The sequence below is a fragment of the Gallus gallus genome, chromosome Z (assembly GCF_016699485.2).
Source record: "Gallus gallus isolate bGalGal1 chromosome Z, bGalGal1.mat.broiler.GRCg7b, whole genome shotgun sequence".
NCBI lineage: Eukaryota > Metazoa > Chordata > Aves > Galliformes > Phasianidae > Gallus > Gallus gallus.
Genome location: NC_052572.1, coordinates 26,356,224 through 26,376,939, shown reverse-complemented (window position 1 = coordinate 26,376,939; position 20,716 = coordinate 26,356,224). Strand labels below are relative to the sequence as shown.

The following is a 20,716-nucleotide window of genomic DNA, read 5'->3' as shown; positions in this document are numbered from 1 at the left end:
GCCCAGTGAATGAACCAACACTGAGCTAAAAGCAGATCCCTATGTCTTCTTGGTGGAACAGCAAGAATTGTGTATATGTACACACAGACATATATATACACATATATGCACACATACACACAACTTGATTATAGCCAGTATCTCTCCCTCCTCACCCTCACCCCATGTATAATGAAGAACAGAACAGCTAAATTTTAACCAGGACTGTTCATCAGGAAAAAAAAAATGGAAAAAGCTTTCAAGACTTTGGTTCCAGTTTTCTGGATCAATGTGGAACTTAAAGCTCCCTTCTATATCCAGTCTGATTTCCCTGCAAAGGAGGGTATTTTTAGTGATAATCTTTCTCTGATTTTAAGCCTTGATAAGTGTTTTGATGAGGAAAGTCCTAACACTGAAATTTTCTCACAGGGTTTGCTCCAAAACATGCTCAAGATCTTTCCCCCTACCTCACTCATTTGGAGAAACTACTGATTTTCAGCATTTCTGTCATCAAGGATGCATGCAGACATAGCAAACCCCGGTATCCACCTGCACACTTTCCTCAGAGCAGCAAATCCAGTGCCAAAAAGCAGGTAATGGGAACATCAGTTCATACACGTCTATTTGCTTTTACTGAGGGGGAGGAGAACAAGCAACCAAAATTATTACAAGACAGCATGATACATTAGGATTAAAGAGCTTTCCAAGTACCCTTCCTACTACTACTTTTGATCTCTTAATTTTCTAAAGCCATGTAACTACCATACTGGGAAATGCTACCTTCTACCTTTTGCTCCTCCCCAGTGCACTGGAATGACTTTTATCTTTTCCCTCATAATACAAGACCAAAACCAAGTACAGAAGTTACATTTGAACTCATGCTGCGATATTTATTGCTAATTATTAATCTGTGATTTGCCCTTTGTTTCTGACAGTGTTTCTGACATCGCACTAGCAGTAACATATTGCCAGGAAACTGAAGCAGAACGGCATGCTGATGTGAGAGCCTGCAGTGATACTCCAAAGCTGAAAAGGTGTATGCTAGGCAAAGGTTTCCTCAAGTAAACATTTCGCTTTCCATTCTCTATCTTTAAACAACGTTATATTTCTTACATTTATGCACTATGTTTCTTTATTTCTCTGCTCAAAAGAGCCATTTCCTTCGCAGTGAGACAGGCTGTCACCAAGGCTGAAGGTCCCCCTTCCGCTCTTTCTGCTGGGGAGACACACTGAGAAAAACACACCAATTTTCAATGTGTACAGAAGTGCAGAGTACAAATCTGTTGCAGTTTACCTCCACCGGTACAGAATTACCACTACAAAATACCAGCTTGTTAATAGGACAACTTCTCCAACACACTGAAGGATAACAGCTTCATTCAAGAAGTCAGAAAAATGGAAAGAGAAGGAGAAAAGCTACCAGACAGTGCTAAGGTGAAGTCTGTGGAAGAGACACCTTACGTAATGCAATGTTGAAAACAGTGTGCAAATTCTTTAATCAAAGGCTTAAAATGAGTAAAACTTACTTATGTAACTGAATACAATTAAAGCATTATTTTTTGCAATGTGCTAATTATTTCACAGGACATCTAGAATGAGGAAAAAATCGTGAGAAAGAAAAAAGGAATAGGTGACGTTCACATCTGAGTGTATGGAAGGACTGCAGTTCTTACCTGCTGCCATCACACTGAGTACTGACTGATATCAATACAGGACATTACCAAGACTGAGAAATGCTGAGTTAGGTCACATACCAAAATAAAGTTCTTCAAGAGTGAAGGCCAGCACTAGTTCCCCTCTAAGTATAGCTAAAATTCATCATATGGCAGCTCAGACACACGAGCCTACACGGACACATGGACAGGCGCTGTTTTCATGAGCAGCTGTGAAGTAAGGCACACTCCTTAAAAGCCATCTTCCAGAGAGATAAATGGCAGCTATATAGCAAAATGCCTCTGAAATTGTATTCACTTTGCCCTGTCCCCTCTCCCACCGAAACAATCTGAAACTAGCTGGTAAGCAAGGACCAATCTAAGATGCTGCTGGGTCAGCCCTAGTGGGCACCTCATAGCTCCCAAATTGATGTGCAGGATGGCAGGGCTGTTTCCCATTCTCTCTGGATCTGTCAGCACACATCCTGCCCCTCAGGACCTGAGAGGCATCACTGCAGCAATATGAGTAAGTAGTGAAGTAGCACTTACAAGCAATAGCGATAACTCACCAAGAAAACACCCTTATCTCTAGGACTTTATATGCACAGAGTGCTTTTATCTGCAAATATAAATTTAATCTCACTGAAAAATGCTGATACATATCCCAAGTTAGTGTTGATTCACGATGGTGAAGGACCACGGCTACGTCTACAGACTGATTTCTCCCTGTGAACAGCTTTCAAGGTTTTATTTGCAGTAGAAGTATATATTGAAGGCTGAGTTTTCAGATAATGAGAAGTTGAATGTTCATCAGTTTGTCTGTTTCCAAAGGAAGGAGAAAACAAAACTGGAGACAACAAGCTGCACAAAGATATTAGGGCACTCCTTCAAAAAGATTGTTAGTTTCACCCATTCATCTTGTAGGGCAAAATGCTGTAGAAAAACACGTTTCACAAGCCACTGCGCTCATCTGTGTCATCATCGCTATGAGGATGACACATTCTTGAGCTCTTTCCTGCATGGTGCTGAGAGGTGCTAAGTCTTACCGATATGAGCTGCTGCAGAGATGAGCACCATGCAGAGCTCATCTCAACAAAATCCAGACAGGGCCACTGGCAGCCAACCTCTCTCCACAACACTTCGATCCTGTTTGTGGGCCACTACCTTTGTTACTCAGCTTCTGGCGTCAGAACAGGTGACTTCTGATCACCATCAGGTGGAACCTGCACAGTTTGTTTCCAAATTTGCTACAAACTCTTCATGGGTATAGCAGCCATTAAGGACTGATGGGGAACAGACATCAGACTTTTCTAAACGCAGCTGGCCCTGGGGGATATTGCACTAGCTTGCACCTACTGCATGCATGGGTGGAAATTTGCATTGGTTAGAAGTAGGAGGAATAATTAACAGGAATAAAAGATAACCAAATCTCCCTGTGAGTGCATTTCAGTTATTTACTGCCAACTCTCTCACACCAACCTCTAATTCTAGACAAGATTATTTATTAATTGTATTGACTTAATTTATTGTCTTTATTTCCTACTCAGTCTATTCTTGACCTTATCAGATCTGCTGATTAAAGGCATATTATTTAAGCATATTGTGAAGTCTGCCTGCAGCAGACTTACACTGGTTTTAACAAATTTTCTTCAGAAAAATTGCGAATCTTTATAAGGATACAATCAGGCAAATACCTTTGCTCTTGGCTAAATGACAGTTCCTGCCCCTACACCACAGGTGCTGCAGTAGCAGCACAACTCCAAGTAAAACTGGATAAGGAGATGAATATCAAGCCAAGAGGCATGACATTTTTGGCAGGAACATTTCCTACCCACATATGGAGGCTCCTCAGTTGATGAGGGCAGGAATGATGAGGACCTTATTTGAATTTCAAGAGGTATGACTCCACCAAAGCTGCTACACCACATTTAGAAAGTAATCTTAGGAGCGTTGGGCTAGTAACCTGCCAGATATGCATTCTGCAGCTTCGCATTCCTGTCAAAAGCCTCTGAGTTTTGGCCCAACCATCTGCAAGTTATGCTTTCTGTATCTTTTGGGGGTTAAGCCATTATACAAGGAAACTTTTCCCTGAAGAAGCACTGTGACTCTATGTGACTCTATTTGCTTCATATCTTTTAACACTAGAGAATATGCAATCTTGGCATTTCCTAAATTCAGATCACTTATTTTGCAAACACTGATCTTTCAAGACCAAATGTTCCAAACAAGCCCTGCTGTCACCAGACAGGCTTTCACCTATGTGCTGTATGATCCATGTTTTCTTACTACCTAAGCTAACGCGCAAGGAATGGCTTTAAGACTAATAGAGAAGGCAGAACCTGGAGATGGTGGCTCTGTCAGGTGCTGCAATGAGCAGTGCTCAGCAGCAATGCTGGTGGAGTCCCAGCCCCAAGCTGAGGAAGGCAGCTTTTCTAGCTTTAGTCCTTCCTAGGGCAGCTGCAGGGAAACATCCTGTAAGTCTCCTCTGGCTTTAGGGGAAGAGTTTTGCAAAAGATCGTAATGGGACATCAGCTCATCTCTACCAACTGGCCCCACTTCCAATTACTGCTCTCCAGCCCAGACGTTTCTTTCAGCTTAAGTCAGGGAGATCATGCTCTGAAAGCTAATGTCAAGTGCCACAGTTTCACAGGGTGTCATGGAGAATGCTAACAATAGGCAAGCACAGGATGCAGAACACCTAACTTTCCCATGCATTAGCAATAGAAATGTGCAAACACTGACGCCAGCTGATAAGCAGCTGCTTCAGGAAATTCATAGTAGAGCCGAGCCCAGGCTCAGGGCTGCAACCACAGTTCCCAGGAGCAGCATGACTGTTCCGTGTTGGCATGTTTCTCACCATTTAGCAAGACTGAAAGTATTTAAACTGCCCAACAACTGACAGATTCATTGGGCTCTTATGTGAGGCCAAAAATACTGGAAAAAATTGAGGAGCATTTTATTCCCTCTTTCAAACAGGAAGATGTTAGGTTGTTAGTTCGTTGGGGCTTTTTTCCATTTTTTGAGGGGTGGCAGGTTAGTTTGGGCTGTTTTTTTCTTGCTTGCTTTTAATGGGTTGAGGCGTATTTTTCAGCACCACTTTAAAAGACCTATCTTATCTCCAACATAGTAATACTGATTAAGTTAACTTGAATTTTTTTCAGAAACACTTTCCAAGCATTTCCATGAGAAGTTAAAAGTTTGATAGATTTTTAGAAAAACAGGCCATATTTATGCTCTGTAAAGTGCTGCCTTGCAACAATAAATTTTCAAAGCTGCTTTAACACTGCTCCTCACTTCCTACACTTGGTCAGTCCTTCTAGTAAAGCATTTAGGGTGCTGATCAACTCAACCAGCTGCCAGTGCCTCTGGTTCTTGCAAGATGCAGCAGCTCAGACTGAGCCATCTTGGTTCTCAACACTTCCAAACACAAGGTGAGGGGTGTGGAGAGAGAGAGAGAGAATACATATATATATATATTTATATATATTTATATATGTATGTATGACATGCAAATTTGTAACTTTTTTTTTCCTAAAAGAAAGACATTAAGGCTCAGAAGCATGTCCAAAGAAGGGCAAAGCTGTGAAGGGGCTGGAACACAAGTCTTATGAGGAGTGGCTGAAGGAGCTGGGATTGTTCAGTCTGGAGAAGACGAGGCTCAGGGGAGACCTTATTGCTCTCTAGAACTCCCTGAAAGGAGGTTGTGGCAAGGTGGGGATCAGCCTCTTCTCCCACGTAACAGTGGTAGGATGAGAGATAACGGCTTTAAGTTGCACAAGGAAAGGATCAGATGGTTTATTAGGAAACATTTCTTCTCAGAAAGAGTGGTAAAGCGTTGGCACAGCCTGCCCAGGGAGGTGATGAATTCACCATCCCTAGAGGTGTTCAAGAAGCATGCAGACGTAGCATTGAGGAACATGGTTAGTGGACATGATGGGGATGGGCTGACGGTTGAACTAGATGTTCCTAGTGGTCTTTTCCAACCTTAATAATGCTCGGAATCTATCTTTCTCTGATCGGCCTGTAAAACAAGTGTTCTTCAACACAGTTTAAAAACTAGCAAAGTCAGCATAAAAATTGATACTAACTAGATAGTAACTGAAAACTGGGCCCATGCAAGCCTAGTGAGTTTCAGTAAGGCCATGGGCAAGGTGCTGCACTTCTATTGAGGCAATCCCAGATGTAAATACAGACTAGGAAAAGAACTCATTGAGAGCAGCACTGGAAAGAAGGACTGGGGGGTCCTGGTGTACAAAAAACATGAGCCAGCAATGAGCACTTGCAGCTTGGAAGGTCAACAGTACCCCATGCCACATCAAGAGATGGGTGGCCACCTGGGAGAGGGAGATTGCACTGCCTTTGTGAGGCCCCATCTGGAGTACTGCATTAAGGTCTGGGGTCCGCAGCACAGGAAAATGTGGAGTTTTTGCAATAGGTCCAGAGGATCACCTCTCCTATGAAGAGAAGCTGAAGGAGATGGGCTTGTTCAATCTGGAGAAGAGAAGGCAGCAGGGAGACCTCACTGCAGTCTTACAATTCCTAAAGGGAGCTTACAAATACGAGGGAAATCAACTTTTTACATAGGGAATAGTAATAGAACAAGGGAGAACAGCTTTAAACTCAAAGAGGGAAGATTTAGATTAGATGTCAGGGGAAGTGTTTCACTGAGAGGGTGGTGAGGCACTGGCACAGGCTGCCTAGAGAGGTTGTGGATGCCCCATCCCTGGAAGTGCTCAAGGCCAGCTGTGGACAGCCTGATCTGGTGGCTGGAAACTCTGCCCATGGCAAGGGGGTTGGAACTAGATCATCTTCGAGGTCCATTCCAATCCAAGCCATTCTGTGATTCTAATATCATATACGGTAAAACAGTGAATAATACAAAGGTAGAAATGGCCTGAAGTGTCATTTTCCAGCACTGTGGCTAATGCTTCAGAAAACACTCAGCTCTCCTTCAGTCATTTCAAACTAGTTCAACAAATAATGAAAATGTCCAAAAAATCTGTGCTAAGAGCACCAGGCAGTTTTCTTTGGCATAAATGAAGTTATCCTTCCAGAGGCTTCAATACCGCAAGAAACCACTCATCAATGAGACAGCTGCACAGCTCAAGCTTTCCTTTGCTGCTGGTTAAAGCACATAAGTTTAGCAACTGTTCCTGTCAAAAAAATCTTCCTTTGTTACTCACAGAAATATGTGACTTAAAGCACACTCAGCCCAGTGGTTACTGCATAATGCAAACCAGTTATTACCCAATTTTCTGTAGCTTTTATATTATTGTATGCTTGTATTTCCATTTATCTTTGGTAGACCACAACCTTTTCATCATCACCGTTAGTTTTTTCTAAGGCCATACACTGGTCTAAATTGGGAGGATGCTTTCGTTTGAAATAAAAAGCAATGGTTCTTAATAAGCAGCCCTAGGAAACAAATCCTGTAGTATTTGGAATATACCAGTGGGAGTGTTCAGAAAGGACAGGGATCTCCTAGGAGTCCAGCAGAGAGCTGCAGAGATGATAAACGGACTGAAGCATCTCCCATATGGGGAAACACTGAGTAACATGGGTCTGTCAGGCTGCGGAAAAGACAGCGGAGTGGGGATCTGAGTAATGTTTATAAATGTCTAAAGAGAGGCAGGAGGCAAATGGATGAGGCCAGGCTCTTCTCAGTGCTGCACAGTGATAAGACAAGGAGGAACTGCCTAAAACTTGAACAATGGAAGTTCCATAAAAACATGCGGAAGAACTTCTTTATGGTAAGGGTGATGGAGCACTGGAACATGTTGCCCAGAGAAGCTGTGGAGTCTCCTTCTATGGAGATGAATATTCAAGACCCATCTGGATGCCCACTTGTGTGACCTATTGTAGGGTACCTGCTTTAGCACTGGGGTTGGGCTCAATGATCTCTTGAAGTTCCTTCCAAAGCCCACAGTTCTGTATTTTCTTAACTTTTTCTATGAAAGATATCACTATTTATTCATTTCAGAAGGACAGCAAGATACTCACATAAATGTAAACTGAACGTACTGTACAGTGTGGCTGCATCCTGGTTATCTATCTCAAAACAAAACAGTAAGTATATCAGTTTGTTTTATTAAGCAAAATCCTACCCATTAAAAAAAAAACAAAAACACAGCCTCTTAGGATGATTACAGCTGAACATATTGCACTTTTGACTAAACCACAAGGCCAATTAGCTTAACATTTCAGAAAAACAAGATGTTTTTTAAGGGGGTGTAAGGCTAATTTTACTAATAGCATGCAGGACTGCAGCCTCTAGAATGGCTGTGAATTGCAGAAGCACATTTGGAGGATGGTGAATCAGGGGGGTACCCCCAGTATCACAGCGCAGCAGCAAGTCTGCCCAGCAGCCACGAGAATTGCCAGAAGTGTTAAGTAAGGCAGCAAACAGGTTATGTTTAGAAATGACGTGCTCTCTGAGCAAGAAGCTAATCTTTGTCTACATTTCACTTATCTTCTTCTTAGAAGAAGAAGGTCCTATTCCAACCACAAATATTCCTTGTGGTAGCAAGATAGTTTCACATTCAAGTGGCAAATCTTTTACAGCCTTCTCTGACTTTCCTGCTCTAAACAGGGCAATTGTACAAGAAGTTCCCTTGTAGAGTCTGTGCTCCTAATTTGCTGGCCGTGTCTTCCTAGAGCTATACTTTAAATCTCTGCTGAGAGCTGAGCTGTGATCATATCAGTATTTATAAATTTTCACCCTTTATACAGAAATCCAGACCAATTTACAGCAGTGCCCCTTCCAATCATACAGACCATGCATAAATTGAATCCAACTTGCTTTCTCCACTTAAAAAAAAAATCAGTTTTTATTTGCACTTAATTATGTCATCCAGCCTGTATCACAAGGCAATTTTTGCCTCATTAGCAAGAAAACTTAACAGAGATATGGCCAAAGAGCAATGGGAGTTAGAGAAAATAGCTATTCATTCCAAGAGTGTAAGGTTGAGGATAAACTCTCAATTGTATTCAGATTAAGGAATAATTCAATGTGTTAACCAGCAGCCATCTAAAAGAGACAGATTCTGAAAATACAGATTATGAAAATACAGAAACAAAGCTTTTTAATTGAGTAAATCTTTTTGACCATTCTCTTTCTACTGAACTAGCTGCAAGTATTAAAGTATTTTGCAGTAAATGCATTGCCAAGATCAAGGACATCAATTATTTCATTTATTTTTTCCCCAAACTGCTTGCCTTCTTTTCTCAGTATTGTTGAAAAAAAAAAAAACAAAAACAAACAGAAATTGCATTTTTATTTGAAAGCTTTTAACACGTAGACATAATATTATACGTATTAACTAGCATTTGCTTCATAGATGTCAGATCTGATAGTTTGCAAGCCAAGGTTTATTCTCTGTTATCTCATGTAGCTTGCACAAGTTCTCCAGGAAGGATTCCTTCAGTGCAGCATAACAGCAGCTGCATGCTCGATGTCTGTTTGCGATTAAAGATTTCATAATTCACTCTCCTATCATTAACTTGGCCTTAAACCTTTCTGATAGAGTCTCAAATCACTGATTCTCTTATTTGAATTTTAAGAGCTAAATGACATACCACAAAACACCTGCTGAAATACACTTTTGAATATTTAAGACAAATAAAAGTTTCCCACTGAAGTACCTGCATATTACTTTTTCTATTTGAGCAACCTCGAGCATAAGTCAAAACAATTTCTTACATTGACCGCAGCTTGTTGTTTGTTTTTTTTTCCCCTAGCTTGAAATAAAAATGCAAGTGGATTTGTCATTGATTACTGTGGGTTCCTTTCAAGGAAAAATCACAAGTATTGTTAAGGAGAAAATATACAGATGCAAACGAAGCCATCATAAAGATAGAAATGCTTTGTCATGAATGGCTCAGAACAACACAGACCTTTAACTCTGCCAGTGTCTGAAACTCACTTCAGGTCTGCTCTTCCAGTTCCTTCCAGTGACAGACTGGCAGCATTCACAGGTGATTTAATCTCATATTGACCTTCAAATACAAGACAACATCTTGTTACTTAGCCAGGTTTAATTATTATGCTTAATATTTCATACATGGAAACATGTCATTTTTTGTTACTATGACTTGAGATAGCTCCTTCAGAGTATCTGTGCTTGGTGTATCTACTGGCTAACACACAGCCAGGAATCTACAATCATAGCCAGTAATTTTAGCGCATTTCAGAACAATTCAGCAATTGTCCCTACTTTTTCATCAGAACCCTCCTTATGGGTTACACATGCAGGAGGGCAGCACCAGCACATCTTCAAAAGAGAGTGGATGAATCCTCAGCCCTACAGGACTTCAGCAGTTTGGAAAGGCAAGAGGAGCTAGTGAGAAGCAAAGAAAACAACCGAGTAAACAACAATATTACTTGCAATTTTGAGAATAGGTGCCTCCTACCAAAGCTTTTCAGACCTGGAATCTGCACTCCTCAGAATCAGTGTGTGTCAGACAAAGTGAATGGTGCTCACCATCACCGCAGAATGATTTTTATGTTGAATACTATTTACTGTCATTCTTATGATTCCTGCGATTAAAATAGGCTTCCCATAGAGCTATCCACACTGCCATCTAGTGCGAAGAGTTGTGGGGCTTTTTCTGTTGTTTATTTTCTAAAAGAAAGATGCAACTGTTAGCTTTAAGGGAGAAGGTTGCCAGTGCTTCTCCAACACATAGCAGCAAAAGGGGATAAGAACTGCAAGGCTTTCCTCTCCTTTCTATTCAGTGGCCAACACAGATCTCTCTCATTTGCTAACTGCAGACCACAGCATCTAAAGGTACAAGGGAGATAATAACTTGTTTGCAGAAAGAAATGAGAGTTTATTAGTAAATTGGGTATTGGGAACAGAAGAGGTTTTCCTCCTACCTTTTTAATAAGCACACCAATTGCATAGAAGCAAGGGTGTGTCTGGGAACCTAATGAAATGCATTCAGCAAGTGTCAGCCCAGAGGGAAAACATGCAGCCTCACCCCAAGAGGGTGGCAGATGTTACGACAAAATTACTGTTTGCATGTTACACTAATCACTATGCTATGTCTGATGCCAAAGCACCGCTGGCTGTAGTTGCTGCCAGAAGTAACCAACACCAAGAGTTAAACCTTACAGTAAATGCTGCAACTTCCCCACTGCACTCCACCAAACTGCAAGGGAGAAAAGCAATTAAATCCATTTCCAAATCAGGTGCCTGACTTGCATGATGTTAATATCCCTTGTGGTCTGCATCTCACACTGTGTACAGCAATGCCTCTGCAGGACAACTGAAAGCATTCAGCTCTTAGCAGCTTGCTGTCTCCGTCTCACTGTTCAAGAGCAGGAGTGTTTGTGTACAGAACACAACACCCTCACCCTTGGTAATGAGACACCTGGAAAGAGACATCTGTATCAGCAAAAGCTTTATTTAAATCAGCAGCCTGCTCAATGTCTTTGTTTTTATTTTTTATGCCCCAGATTAGTCATTGAAGTTGTACGAGGAGATTTGGTGTCCACATAAGCTGGCCTATCAGAGGCTTTCAGGCACAGTGCTCATGCAGTTACCTTGCTCAGCACTGTTGGGAGAGCAACCTGAGTGGCTTTCCTGCTGTTGAATGGAAGCTCCTCAGAAACACAGCCTTCTTCCTGGCTTTCCCTATCGTAATGCATAATATCGTCTCTCAGTGGCATCCTGGAGCAGAAATGAAAGCTCTTTGGCTTCCTTATATACAAATTCCACCAATTTACCACAAACACAGAGGTAGGGAAGGAAGCCTGAAGACCAGGTCCTGCATATTAACAGGCACCTAAAGCTTTTCTGAAAAGAGAAATGAACAAAAGATACCAAAGACCTTTACTACCAGCACAGACTGAGAGTAATTCTGCATTGTGATCAACTGTTACAGGTTTTGTGTTGCACTCTAAAAATACTTGGAAAGAAAAACTGTACACTTGAACAAAGTGGAACATGGCTGCTTTCACTCTGCTTGATCACTAAATAGCTCTGAGAGACTCCATCACTAATCAGTGGACAAACACGTCTGGCATCTTCCTTTCAAACTCTTTCATTTGGTAATGGGATTGAGCTTCCTTCAGGGAAATAGATGGCACTACAGAAAGGGAATTGAAGCAGCCCACAGCACTGGCAGCCACTGGAAATATCCAGACATCCATGAACAGGAGACTAAGCCGTGATTTAGGAGGACAAGGCAGGATTCACTTCTACTCAGAAGAGTCTTGTCCTTCAGCAACAGAAAAGCTTTGTCCAAAATTGAATGGATCCATCACCCATAGTCAAGTCTTTCTTCTTAAAAACTCACCTTTCCCAACTTACTGAAATGTAGGGGAAAGAGGAGGCCAACAGGTCCATCTGGAAGACGCTACGACGCTACGGTGAAAGGACAGTGTTAGCCCCCTGGAATTAGTCTCAGTCCTGTGAGGCAGCTCTAAGGGCCACAGTGGTCCAGTGGTCATCTCTTACAGCCAAAGTCACCGCAGTCAGCTGTCATCATGACTTTAGGAGATATGAACTTCACCTGCAGCTCCACTCTGCTGTACCTGCATCCACACTAGCCAGTCAGTGGCCGCTGAGCCACCACACAAAGGGACACTACTTGGATCTCCTGGCACCAAGGGCTCTCAATGGCATTTCTCCCAGCCAGCAAGTCTTACTTGAAAGGTGATCAGACAAAGGCATGGGGAAACAGTTTTGTGGTCTGGGAAAAAGAAAGTCTTGCTAACTCCTTGCCCAGCTCACCGCATTGGAAATTCAGGTCTCACCATCTGAAGGCAGAGCTGATGAGTGGTGACACTGATGATATCACAGCAATTAAGAGACCAAACCTGAGCAGCAAGGAGGGAGAGGAACTTTCCTGGCAGACAGTAATGTTTCCTCCTCTCTCACACCAAGCGCTACGAAAAGAAAAGCAACTCTTTGTTAAATATGTAAAATCCCCAGTCATTCTGCTAATGTATGCACAAACAGAACAGGATCTCCTTGATTCCTGCTCTCCTCCTCCTTTTTTAGGGCTAGAAACTCTCAAAATGGAATACAGAAATGTATTTAAGCGTTTCTTGATCATGTTTTTACCAGTTTAACAACAAACCTCTGGCAACAGCAAAGATAACCAGGTGTTTTTCCCAGTACTTAGCTGGGAGAGAGATGGAAGAATGGGGAAGAGGTGGTTTTTACTGTACAAAACTTAGGACACTTTATTTTCAATATGAATATAGCCTTTTAAAGTTTACTTTGAAACTTAACTGATTTATATGAAAGAAAATTGAAAATTCCTTAAATAGAAAGGCATACTAAGTGTGTGCTTTGGAAAAGATGAACTGGGAATCAGTGCTTCCACATTTCCAAGCTTGGGGATGTTCAAGCAGGAAAGAAAAGTGCAAGTGAGGTACACTCACACAACATATAGATAAACACATGGATACCCTTGCTACAAGCTGTTCATCATGATAAAAGCCCACACCTACTTAAAAGCTGGATAGAAGGAAAAACACAATGTATTTGTACACCAAGGGCTACTGGAAAAGCAAAAACAACAAACATCGCCACCAATTTTCACTGGCTTGAGTAAGCTCCAGACCACAAATTGCTGGAGGCGAATCTATAATGGAAATGCAAAATGTGCCTGCCCTGTGTGTCCTGGGCACACTGGTCACTGTCAGACAGGACTGAACCCTATGGAACAGGTATGGCATCACAGAGGCAAAACACCACTCTGGTTTGTTTCTTCCACCACCAGCATTAACAGAAATGGATTAAAGTTACTGTGTTATTTTTCAGTATTCAACCGCACCTTTTTATGGCCAAATGCTCAACTTTACAGGGCTGGAAAGAACCCAAGAGTAGTGTGAAGAGATTGTATTTCTCAGGGCTTCCCAGACAGCTACATTTTTTTATTTTGTTTTTAAATGCGTGCAGCATTTCCAAATGATTTGCAACTCCATTTCAAAGGAGGTACGATTTCTTTATCCTATCTCCACAGACGCATGCCAAAACGTATACAGAATTGCTAACTCAATTTCAAAGACATGGAAATACTTGACTAGCTCTGTCAGGTTGTACGAGAGTGCCCACAGATGGAACTTGTCTTGCGGGGCAGGAGATTGTTCATCTATGAATACGGTATTTCACCTATTAAAAATCATATTTTTTGAGAGAAGCTCAGCAAACATAGGGAGTACCACTGAGTAGTAAATAAAGGCCTGTTATGCACCCACAGCATGTTGTGCAGAAAATGTGTTCTCCTCAGACAGATGATAGGAAAATCTGCTCATCTTTCTAATTAGCATGACTTATTTATATACACAGTATGTTATGAAAAAGTATTCGCAAAGGAGGCCATCCTGTTGAACAGAGAGAACATCCTTCAGGGCAGATTTACAGAGATATTACCTGATAACACAGTCCTAATGCAACCTAGCTCTTGAGAAAAACAGGCATTTGCTGCCAACTGCGGCTCCTGCACACTGTCACAGCTGTTACAGAGACTGTTGGGAACATCCAAAGCTTTCTTTTTTACTTCCTGACTTTTCTTTCTCACTACTAAGTTATGTACCTTGATCATTTCTCCATGTTTTTTTTTTTTCTTTTTTTTTTTTCTGTTGAGCTACCTATTGCACAAGCCAGGACTTTTGGTCTGGGACAGGTAGAGGCCTATGGGAAAGCCAAGTCTCCAGAGTAACATTTTCCTGCTAAGAGTATTCTAAGATCTTAAAAAGCAAAGCCTTTAACACATTTCTTCTGCCCGTATCACCTGCAGGCTACCTGTTCCATGTGGTCAGGGGAGTGCTGCAGCCCTGTGACGAGCTGTCACACAAAGCCAACCCGGCAGACTTATCCAGAACTCTTTGGGGATGTGGGGCTGCACTTCGTTGGCCATGGCTCGAAGTAGCCCACAGTCAGGCTGCTGGTTTCAGACCAGCTGTTCAGCTGCTCTGCATGCAGAGGGCATCAAACAGCAGACTCAGAAGCACAGCCCTGCCTCTCAGACATTAGTTGTGTCCCCATCACAAATGCCACAGGGCAATATCCAGATCCAGTAACTGTACTTACTGCGCAAGCTTATGAAACCCACCTGAATTCGCCCTTCAGCCCAGTTTGCCCCTTGTGGTTTTCCTAACAGGAGACAGCAAAGCTAGCAGAATGAGTCACATCCTACTCCTTAGCTTAATTCACTTGCAAATGGTACTGATGTCAAAGAAAATGATTTGTACAGAAGTAATTTTGTTCAGTACTAGCATCACAAGTAATTATTATTACATTTTACAGCCCAAAGCAGCCTAGATTAAGAGCAATCCCACATCCACAGGGGCCTGAACTCTGGCAAGACTCACCTGGCCAGCAGATCACAGGGACCTCAAGAGATTAAGTGCAACCCCCCTTTTAAAGCAGGTAAAGACCAGTCCACATGCAGTATGTTTCTGAGGGACTGCAACTCCTCCCTGGACTTCCTCAGCAAATTCGGAGAACGGTGACCAAGGGACGCTTGACCCTGCAAAGACATTGCTCGGGGTGTGGTGGTGAAGGAAGCACTGAGATGGCAGCAGGGTGTAGAGCACCCCAGGCTAACATTGCACTGAATGGATACTGCTGAGCCAAGCTGTAAAGGCAATGCTCCACTGGTGCAGCAGAGGCCATGCAGCATGCTAGCAGGTGCATGAACGCAACTGGAACATTTGTGAATGAAGGCTGCTCAACAGAAAGTATTATGCAGCAATAAGAAAAGCCAACGCTGCCTCCTGCTAGGTTTGCAGACTTGTTCTGCAGGCAGGCACAGAAGAAGTCAAGAACAACAGTACCAACCACTGAATGGCCACTGTGCCTGTTGGAGGCTTGCTTTTGTCCACAGCTCAGGGGAGGCACCAGGAATTAGGAAGAATATTGAGAAAGCATGACGTGGCCATCTTTCCTATAGAACAAGAAGGCAGAAGGGGTGTGGTGGTCCTTTAGGGATGACTGCAGCAGCAAGCTGGGATGCAGCCCACTTGGGTGCTCCTTGGCAGAGGTACCACAGTGTATCTCTGTCTTTCTTGTATTTTCAGACTGTAGGCATCAGCTGACCACAAATGAGTGCCAAGGTCTGCCCGCTCCCTGTTTCCCCAGCAAGAACATTTCTGGCAGCGTGGATACAGAAGGCCCAGAAACCCTGGGATCCTTCCCATCATAAATCTCTGCCTTTAAAGCTTTCATCCATGAAGAGAGCCAAGCATCTGACACCCTGCAGTCTCGTTAGAAAACTTACTATTATTCTGGAAGATGCTCGTGCTTTTACTTACTGCACATCCACATGTGCTGTGCAGAGTATCAAGTAAGGATCAAGTACACAAACTTCCAAAAGTTTCAAAAATGCCTTTCAAAAATTAAAGCATTCCATTGGTATTAAATACCGTGGCATGTACTGCTGCAGAAGACACAAGGGGAATCACATGTATCAGATCCAGTATAAAATTCATGTCTGCTGAAATAAAAAGGTTATCTACATACTGTCTGTGAGGCACTATGAAGGCACCAAAGCCACAAGAAATAGCACTATTCCTTATGGCTTATCTCTGCTTTGCCACCAATATGAGGTTCTCAAGATCTCAGGTTCTCTAGAGCTTATCTCCTCCCTTACAGAAACCTAAGCCAGCAGTCCAACTTTCCTTCAGAATGACATTTGAAAGAAGTGGACGAAGAGACAAGTTCCAGTTTCCTCCAGGACCTCTATTAGGTGTGATCTGTGCACAGGCAAGAGCGTTGTTAGGCAAGGCAAACTGCCAGATCTCCTTCCTTATACTCTCTAGGTCCTGAGAGGACAGTGTGCTACTCCTCCCTTCATTCTTCCAGAAAGTTGAAGTTTGTCTCATGTAATGCACAGTCAACGCAAGCCAATGCTTCAAGGCTTCTCCTTGGGCTCCCACAAAAATCTAAGCTGAAGGAGGGATCCATAGCACCTACAAATAATGCCCAAAGCTGTGCTGTACTGCTGCCTGAGGGTTGAGGGTGGTGGGGGAATACCACGTACGGCTTTAATCTTACTCCTCTCCCAAACCCTCAGAGCAGTACCAGTGGCAGTGCCCACATCCAGCAGCGTTCCCTATGCAGGGAGGACAGTTAGCCTAGCCAGGATAGACAAAGCATGTAGCAGTCCACCTAATTATTATCAGATATTTGGATGGTATCTCTCTTCAGATATTGTATCTGAAATCACTCTTCAGAATTAATTGCTCGTGGAATGGGACAGGATGGATTACTCCACTCAGTGGTTGCTCCCTTGTGCCTGCAGATTGAGAGGCACGTGTATGTCTTGCTACTTTGAATGGGGTTGCCTCATTTCCATATCAGATTTCAATTTTAAGAGCAAGCACTGAGTTTGAAAGCAGACTTGCTCCACTTAGATAGGATTTGTAATCCCCTCTGGTGTTTCACTACCTTTTCAGCTTCTTAGGAAAAGGACAGTTTTCATAATGGAACAGCATATTCATCTGTCAGTGCCTTCAGAACAGGCAATAGTGCTATCTTCTAGGTATCTTACAATCTCAGTTGTAGAGACTAAGAGAAAACAGTTTCTAAACAACAGATGAAAAGTGATACAGGGCAGTACTGCAGAGCTATTCAGCAGCCAAAAAAACCTGCTGGTGTTTGATGAAGTCTGAAGTTCTGACCTCTTGTGTTCTCATTTGCATGACCAGAAGCAAATAAAACTAATGCCTTTTAATGTTAGCCTGCACACGGTTGAAGGCATATGTACCATTAAAGAGCCACGTAATGGGCACTGCAGGTTACATCCACTGAGCACAAGTCCTATCCTTAGAACAGATTACTTTAAATAGCGGATGTAACAGTGGCGTTTTCCTGCAGAGCTGCATTTGACTTTGGGAACTGGACCACAAAAATCTCCTCCTCCTCCTGATCCGCACAATAATTTGCCACTTCAGAAAAGAAACTCAGATTAAGTAACAAAAGCCTGGTGGTAGTTTGCTTTCAAAAAGCTGATTTCCCCACCTTCCTTCTCAAAAGAAAAAGAAAAGCAATCGGATTTCAAGTCTATAGGTCACTGCTGAAATAACAGTGCCTGTTTATTTCCATGGCAAGTACAATAGGTACAAAGCGCATAATAACACTATTTAATAGAGCAAATTCTCAGCTACAAAACACTATTTCCCTGTGTAGTCACCACCACTAGCCAACTCACGCAGATGAGCCTATCGAGACACTCTTCATTTTGCAGTGTGACAGCTGTGCATGGCCATCTGGAACATGGCTTGTCTTTCACACTGCTGTTGCCACTGCTGAAACGCACCACTCACCTCCTCACTGTGCTCACACCCACTGTTTGGTCTCCATAAAATTCAGATGTGGATGAATGTCAGCAGCTGCCTTTTGTTCCGCATGGAAGAATTCAGTAACACACCTTTGCTTCACTCACACTTCCCTGTCAGAAACCAATTTGTCAGTGTCCCTCTGCTGCCATCTGCCACACGGCAACATGTAATGGAACATGGCTGGGAAGGCTCAGCCTCTACAACATACCACCACCTGCCTCTGTCGTGGTGGGTCAACATCGTAACACAGGAGGCATTGCTTTTAGATATTTACCTGTAAGGACTGCTCCATCAGTATCCTGTGTACACGAGAAGTGCTTAAAGAGCTTCCTGTTAGAGATCCTAACTTCTGCTGTGTGATGAAGAGGTCACAGGTACCCAGGCAGTCACACAGAAACAGCTTTTATCACTTACATGAGATGAATGTGGATGAATGCAGGACCTTGGACATGCTTATCTCTAACAGAATATGCTGATGGACTTGTGCATGAACAGCTACTACATCCTAAAATTACCTGTATAACTTCACTCTCCGTTGCCTAAGAATTAAAATTGCTTTTGCAGCTCTACACTGAAACCTCAGATGCAACACTTCCCTGTGCAAAGAACAAAACAGTGAGTATCAAAACAATACAATTAAAATGAACTGCTATTACCACACAGTTCTGTCCTGTTCCCTACATAGGCTGTGGCTAAGTCTTGCTCATCTGATTTGTTTCACCACAGCACAGGTTTGTTCTGGCAGGTTGGTCTCTGCTGCAGCGTGCTGCACTTCGCACTGCTCCCTTTCTGAACTGTGCTCCTACTACCCTGCCATGACAATTCCCCATCTCTGACCTAGACAAGGAAACTCCACCAGCTAGAAATTCACAGTTCCACAGCTGGATGTGATCCCCTTGTAGCTTCCTATACAAAGGCACAAGCATGCTGCCAGCCAAGAGGACATGGCTGCAGTACCTCCTTTGTGACTACTGCTGCTACCACAGTGCTTGGCCTTCACCGTCCAGCCACAGCCTGCCCAGAGAGCACCTTGACTACTGCCTGTGAGTGGTCTGTTGTACAAAGTCCTACTTTCACAGGTGCTGCTGTTTAGCAAAGTAGGCAGCTAGCAATCCATGGCACTGGTGTCACACCAAGCAGGCCCACACTGTGCTACTCCTTGCTGTAGAAGTGCCTGCAGCACACAGCACTCACACACATTGGCCCTCTTTTTGTTTTTAAGCCTCATGCTCAAGAAGGATTCATGTTTTATTACCCTGTAACTACAATGCTATTGGCATGACAGGATACCATGGATGCACTCAATAATAGAGCACAGCCCAGGAGGAGCCATCTGCCACAGCCCTATCACCCAGCACCCACTGCCAACCCCAAGGCTAGTCCTGGGACCCACAGATTCGTCCCACCAGCACCCTAACCAAAGCTACCCAGCAAACCCCATGTGCCATCAGTGCAGCAAAGCCTTTGCTGATTGCTCATGACAAGAGATACCTTAAAAGCGTTCTCTGCATCTGCTCTGTGATGCGGCATGTTAAGAGTGATGTGGTAGTAGCACAGATCTTAATGACAGCTCATTTCACTTAGTTCTTAATCCAATTCATGGACATCACTTCTTTCTGCTCCAAAGGGAACACAGGGGAAAAAAAAAGACACTGTAGTAATATATATGGATAGAATAGAATTACTGAATCAAAAGGCCTCTGCAAAGCATCCCGTGGAGAAAATACAAGGAAGAAAAAAAAAACAACCACAGAAAATAAGAAAAAAATAAGAAATGGGAAAAAAGCAAAGTTGTTTTTTTTTTTAATATATAAAATCCATATTCTCTTATGAGGCAGCAAGAGCCATCTTCAACAAACCAACGTCTACTGCACATTTCTTATATTCTCACTGCAGCTCTATTTTTCCACCATTAATCATTTCTCCAGTACAACCATTGTATTTATTGAGGTTTACAGAGACAAAAACAGCTGTAGGCTATACAGATTACCTGTATATCAACACATTCCCTACTGTAAACTATTTTAACCACATTATTACTACAGAGAAAACTCCCAAAACTTATATTTTGGATTTAAAAACTGTAACAAATTAAATGCCTTCTACAATTTGAAAACTTTTCCAATAAATTCCTCCCTGGACTGATTAAAAGACAGCCATTCCTGTCCAAGGATGTATCCTCTCCACTGCTAGTAACTCATAGAAGTTATCTGCTGTATAGCCTTTGTTCAGTACTCCTCTTTATATAAGGTCTTAAGACTGTCTTTTTATGTGGTCCTGCCTGTATATTCATTGTTCATATGAAGAGCACATGCACCTGGAGCTTATGGTTCAGAGTTCTCTGGATTGCAACTGCTGTACTCAGCTTATCTGACTTGCACAAATTACCTGTACCAGCACTCTCAAAGAGCCTTTCAGACATGCCAACTCAAGAAGAAAAAATTTCGTCATACAGTGAGGCAACCCTCAATCACCTACATACGAAGCATGAAAGTCAACCTCTGAAGCTGAAATGAAACTTAGGATATTATTTTCAAAATCTGAGCTTCAGAGCATATGTATATTAGCAATCCTAAAATTAAGAACAGTCGTCTATCTCTAAAGCAAATGTACAAATCTCCACAGAATTATTATATTCCACTTGCACTCAAAAAAACCTCTGTGCAGACAGGTTAACATCACAGCTAATGCTGGACTCTCACGAGTAGGGTAGGTGCTCTTCTTGAGGGCAAACCCGATGCAAAAGGGGTGTGTAAGTCTGAAGAGTGAACCAGCAGAAGAAACTGTT

At 42.6% G+C, this 20,716-nt stretch overlaps 1 protein-coding gene across 17 annotated transcripts in view; it reads right to left on the bottom strand.

Moving 5' to 3' along the window:
* Positions 1 to 20,716, bottom strand: part of KANK1 (KN motif and ankyrin repeat domains 1) — a 117,328-nt gene that overhangs the window by 58,727 nt on the left and 37,885 nt on the right. For 3 of the 17 annotated variants that reach the window (XM_040655371.2, XM_040655374.2, XM_046905212.1), the window contains exon 3: positions 9,525 to 9,626. The exons of 12 other annotated variants lie outside the window; for them this stretch is intronic. The gene's annotated coding sequence lies outside the window, so the exon portion shown is untranslated. Of the gene's footprint in view, positions 1 to 9,524; positions 9,627 to 19,419; positions 19,545 to 20,716 lie in introns of all 17 variants that reach the window. 2 more of the 17 variants (XM_046905210.1, XM_046905209.1) reach the window with 2 other exon arrangements.